Source organism: Tamandua tetradactyla, chromosome 2, assembly GCF_023851605.1.
Source record: "Tamandua tetradactyla isolate mTamTet1 chromosome 2, mTamTet1.pri, whole genome shotgun sequence".
NCBI lineage: Eukaryota > Metazoa > Chordata > Mammalia > Pilosa > Myrmecophagidae > Tamandua > Tamandua tetradactyla.
This window is the reverse complement of record NC_135328.1, coordinates 106847121-106853249: the sequence shown is the minus strand read 5'-3', so window position 1 is coordinate 106853249 and position 6129 is coordinate 106847121. Positions and strand designations below refer to the sequence as shown.

The window sequence follows — 6129 nt, the reverse complement described above, 5'->3', positions numbered from 1 at the left end:
TTTTGATTCCTAATTTGTAGTTGGTTTGATTGAATATTCTGATTTTTAGTGCTGCTAATTTTGTTTGGAAGATAAAGGGAATTATAAATTGTAAAAAATAAGAGGAAAACATTCGTCTTAGTGATCTCAGATAAAAAAACAACAAAACTGAATTTCATTTAATCCTGATTTTTAATAAATTTTTAAGCTTTAGTTTATGAATCAGGATCCCCAGTTAACAACATGCAAATTGTTTCTCATTCCTACAAGGGAAATCTAAAATATCATGCTTAGAATTTCCTATGACTTAGCTTCTGCAGGTTTTCTTTGCAAAGGAGCCAGGGTTATCCCAGCATTCCTACCTTCACTTTCTGAACTGTACCAACTCTGCTTTTCAATGTATTCTTGGATAAGAGCCAGTACCAAGTAGTGAATGCTCTGGTCCCTTCTGAAGACTCGTCAGATCTTCGTGGATGAGATGTCATTGGTGATTCATTCATTCACCAGGTAAATGCTTCTCCAATACTTCCACAGCACAGCAGATTCATAGATGAATTTCTGAGCATCATTTCCAGCCAGAGTAATAAACGCGAGCCCATAGTCTCCCACAAGTTGGAAGATATCCTCAGTCTTCCACAAATGGGGAACACCAAAAGACACAATAAATCTGCCCCACCCAGCAACTCTACCTGTGACACAGCTTTTATTTTTGGCTCTAAGGATTTCTTTTGACTAAAATTTTGTTTTTGTTCAGACCACTTCCTCTTCCATCCAGGCCTTTCCTGAGTATGTGACCCCTGCTGGATGTTACAGTTACTAGTCTCCAGTTTTTCCAGCTGATGTTTTAGCACTTTAGCAGTCTCTTTCCACTTGTTCTGAAGACTTTCCCATGTCTCAACTTCCACCCGTTTTGAACTCTTGGTAGCAAGCTCTACTATAACTCCGTGATGGGCCGGGAGCAGTCCTTTCTTACATGCATCGCCGACAGGGGAAATTAAGTCTCTAATCACTCTGCATTTTCCTATTCCATTCAGGTTGCCCTTGGTCAGCTTAAACAACCTGAGGTGCCTGTTGGTGATAGGATTAAAGGAACCACAAATAAGGAGAAATGCCTCTATCTTCTCTGAAGTTTCCATTGTAAGAATTTGAAGTTGCTAATCTCATGGAAAATGATATCACCTCCCTGTTGTCACATCCACATAGTCAGATTCATCCTGGTAGGCGTGAATATTTTTCCATAAATTTATTATCCAATTGAATTTTTCTATTGCAAATTGTTATATATTTTTCTTTTAACCTTTTAGTGTATCCTTGCATTGCACTTTTGACGTATAAGAGAGAATTTTGTATTTAATAAGACTACTCATTATAAAATTTTCATCTATTTTTCTTAGCTTATCATTTGTTATTTAAATTACACATGGTAAAGTTTAGGATTTTTTCCCATTGTAAAAGTTTTATGTATTAAAATGAAACAATCTTTTCCTTTATTGTTTTCTGCTTAGGTGTCACAAAATCCTTATAAATATCTGTAACTATACTTAATACACACCAAGAATGTTCATGGGCAATTTATAGGTAAAGGTTACCTATAATTTACAATACATTTATGATATGTTTCTTACATATCAACACTTATTTTTTTTTCTTTTAAGTTAAAGTATTTTACTCACCTTTGTGATAGTCACCATTTTAAACCTTTCTTTTCTGCATTTTTCCATTGATCTCCACTGACCCCCCATTATATAGGGGCTAGGGTACCAGGGAAACTGGCCTAGGGACATGAAGGCAATGCCCCAGCAGAGCCAGGGAAGACATTCATGGGCACATGGTATCTGTGCAATGAAGGAGTAGCCTTGCTCAAAGAAAACGGTGGCCTTTTTGCCCTGAGCTCCTGGGCAAAAAGCCTTTGTCCTGTTTTGCCTGAAAAGAGTGTCTTTGCTTACCTGGGAGGCCTTGGGCCCCACCAGATAGTCTAACAGTGTGCTCTATGGTAGAGACTTTGGGCCACCTAGCACCAGCTCAACCTCCAAAGGGGCTGGTAACTAAGATCAGCCATTGGGTGACCACCTATATCTGTGTGACCAGCTCCTAATAGAAATACTGGACACCAAGGCTCTGATGAGAGGTGAGCTTCCGTGGCTGGCAGCACTCCGTATGTTGACACATGTTGCTGAGAGAAATAAGAGCTGTGCTCACGACCCCACTAGGAGAGGACAACTGGAAGCTCCATACCTGGGCTCTCCCGGAGAATGCCCAGTGCATCTTTGTTCTCTACAGATTCTCATCTGCATCCTTTCACTGTAATAAACCATAACTGTGAATCAAAAAAAAAAAATTGTCTTTAATCCAGCTGGAATTCATTTGGTGCATGTTATGAAGTATGGAACTAACTTTATTTTTTCATAAACTTTTAGCAAGTTGTCTAAACTTGGTGGCGCATATTTTGAATAAATAAATATTAAAATAAAAATTAAATGATTGTCCCTTCCTAACTATTTTGCTGATCTTTTCATGTGACCTTTTTCACTGAAAAAGCTCCATGTCTATTTTCACTGAAAAGTCTGGGGAAAGTACATTTGACTGTTGGTTTCAGTTGATTTCATTTTGACTGTTTTCTGAGGTGGGGTAAATGAGTCATGGTTGCCTTAACACCAGTAAGCCACTTTTGACCTTTTCAATTTGAATAGGGTAAAAAAAAAAAAAGATTTATCTGCCTATCAGTAGCTTTTTATTACTCAGAGCATTAAAATAGTTTATTTTCTAGGCTCTGTTTGGCTTTAAAAAAAGAAAAAAAAGACAAGGACTTTTAAGTTTTGAAGTATTGGATAATTTTCACAGCATTAAGCAAGGTATTAAAGACAAGCTAACAGGGGCAATAGTGGGGGGTGGGAATGAGGAGTTAATGCTTAATTGGTGCAGGGTTACTGTTTGGGGTGATAGGACAGGTTTGATAACGGATGGCGGCGATGGTAGCGTAACATCGTGAATGTGATTAAAACATTTAATTGCACACTGGAATGTGATTAAAATGTGAAATGTTAGGTTGTACATATGTTATCACAATAAATTATTTTTATAAACCCATAGCATGATACATCATAAACAGTGAGCATAATGTAAACTATGGGTTTATTAATAATATAATCATAATAGTATTGGTGCATCAGTTGTAATGTGCCCACATTAATGCAAAATGTTTATAGTAGGGAAAACTGTTGTGTGGAGGGAGATGCTGTATGGAAACTGTACTTCCTTCTGACTGTTCTGTAAACCTACAACTGCTCTAAAAAATAAGTTTAAAATGTGTTAAAAATTAAATTAGAAAATAAATTTAGTTTGAAATGCTAGTTATCAATGAAAGGGAGGGGTAAGGGGTGTGGTATATATAATCTTTTGTTTTTCTGTTTTCGTTTTATTTCTTTTTCCGAATTGATGCAAATGTTCTAAGAAATGATCACGATGATGAATATGCGAATAAAATAAAATAAAGTATGATGAATACATGTATATTCATGATGACAAATATACAATTATGTGATATATTGTAAGTTATGATTGTATATATAGACTGGAATGATCATATGGTGGGAATGTTTGTGTTTGTATGTTGGTATGTTTAAAAATAAAATATTTATGTATATATGTGAAAAACTTGTGAAATCCCCTTCACCTACTCCCTACTCCTCCCTGCTTCCCATCCTTAGGGAAACCACAAAAACAAAAAATTAAAAAATAAAAAGATTCAAAAAAAAATTAAATTAGTAGGAAATTTTTTTAAAGTCTGATTTTTGTCTACTAATGAGAAAATGTATTCATTTCACTAGGAAGGAAAAACACTTTCTTTAATTCCTACTCCAGCCAGGGTTACTTACAGTTCAGAAAATGTTTACACAGTCAACTCCACTGCTTTGATTCAAAGACAAACCATTCTTTGGAATCTTCCACCAAATACAAATTATTAGGAATTTCTGTTTATTAATATCTGCTGAAATTGGTAACTCTGAGAACCTCCAATAAGGAAAACTTGGTAGCTAGAGGAGGCTTACTTTTAACTCTATAACTTTCCAGTTCTGTGCATGTGCATGTGTTCTGGTTTGCTAGCTGCCAGAATGCAATATACCAGAAATGGAACAGCTTTTAAAAAGAGGGAATTTATTAAGCTGGAAGTTTACAGTTCTAAGGCCATGAAAATGTCCCAATTAAAGCAAGTTGATGAAAATGTCCAATTTAAGGCACCAACAATAGGTGATCTTCACTGAAGAAAGGCCAAGGAAGTTGAGGGCTTCTCTCTCAACTGGAAAGGCACATGTGAACATGGTGATGTCAGCCAGCTTTCTCTCCAGCTTCTTGTTCCATGAAGCTCCCCCAGGGATAGTTTTTTACATCTCCAAAGTTCTCTGGCAGTGTGGGCTCTTGACCTCGTGGGTCTAAAAAGGGTCTCTTTCCAAAATGTTTCCTCTTTTAAAGGATTCCAATAAACTAATCAAGACCCACCCGGAATGGGTGGAGTCACAACTCCATCTAATTAAATGTTAATACCCCAAACTGGGCGAGTCATATCTCCGTGGAGATAATCTAATCAAGTTTTCACACAGCAGTAATGAATGAGGATTAAAGGACATGGCTTTCTGGGGTACACCACATATTCAAACTGGCGCAGTATGTATCAGATATTCAAACTTTTTTTTTAATGCTTTGTTCAGACAGTAATTGCAAGCTCAATTACGTATAGAATAAATGCAGTCATAGCCTAGTAATACCGTCTGTACCACTACTGCAGATGGAAACAATTTATTTACATTTTAAACCATTTATAGTTTATTCATTTGACATGATTTCATAAAGATACTGTGCACAGTGGTAGAGATGGACAAAGCCCGGCTCTCATGGAGTGTATAAATTCTAGAGACTGAGGTGGAGGGTATGGTGACAGCCAATAACCATGTAAATTAGATGGTGAAGATTGTGTTAGGATTATGAGGAATTATGCAAAGAGAACCGAAAGAGTGGTTGTTGAGGTTACACAGGTTATGTAGCAGCCCACGTAGCAATCATAAAGGTAAGTAATGTGCAAGATTTGTCATGCCATAATTTTGCCGGTTGCTGTGAGTGCTGGGAAAGTACCATGTGATAAACACCGAGGTGGGTTTGTAAGACTAGGACACATTTTGTTGAATATTTGTCACACTTCTTTATCTGCTGCAGAGATAGCATTTTTCTTCCATATACCTATTTTGCTATATTCCTACATTATAATTCTTGCATTATAGTTTTGAAGAGGAAGTCAAATGAAGATTGCCTTTATTTCATCCATAGTTATGAAGTTATGAAAGGAATATCTTCATAAATAACTCTGTAAACTATTCTAAGACAACTGTTTCTTACCTCAGTGTTTAAATTTAAGGCAGATAAAGGGCAAATTCATGACTATATGTGATTTAAACTGTAATTCACAAAAGAAGCTTTCTTGTTCTCTTCAAAACTTAAAAAAAAGTATACTTTGCATTGCAAATAGAAAGTAAACCTTGCAAATCTTGCAATAGTTAAATGTGAGATAGCCAGCTATTTCTTAAGTCCCTGTTATTATAAGGATACATAAGAGAATCTTGGCAACACTGAATAACTGAGCTGAGGGCAGGGCATACTAAATCACAATAAAAAAGAAAAACAGGAATTCTCAGGGTATTTTTTTTGGTTGGGGGGAGATGTGGAAGAAATTACTTTTTTAAAGCCACAAGTATTAAATTGTCCTTTGCATGTATTTACCTTAATCAATAACTGTTAGCATTAATTTTGTATTATTTGTTTCGGGCAGGCAATGGCGGCTCAGTGGCAGGGTTCTCACCTGCCATGCCGTAGACCTGGGTTCAATTCCCAGTGCCTGCCCATGTTAAAAAAAAAAAAGAAAACAGAAAACATGATATTTTCATTTCATTAAGAAAATGCTCAGTCTTCAAAGTAAAGTACAAAGGCTATAAAAAATTTTGATTACTTTTATTCACATTTTAAATAAAACTTCAAAAATTTGCAAAGCAGTTAACTTCTTAGAATGTAACCAAATGCTAAGGGTCATTGATTTCATGATCTAACTTTTTTTCTAAGATAGAAGTTTTGTTTTGTTTTTTGTATGCTTTATGATGGGGGTCA

At 35.9% G+C, this 6129-nt stretch overlaps 1 pseudogene; it reads right to left on the bottom strand.

Annotated features, from left to right (window-relative positions):
- Window positions 1–279: 279 nt before the first annotated feature.
- On the bottom strand, window positions 280–1115 carry LOC143661369 (nicotinamide/nicotinic acid mononucleotide adenylyltransferase 1 pseudogene; annotated as a pseudogene).
- Window positions 1116–6129: the final 5014 nt, after the last annotated feature.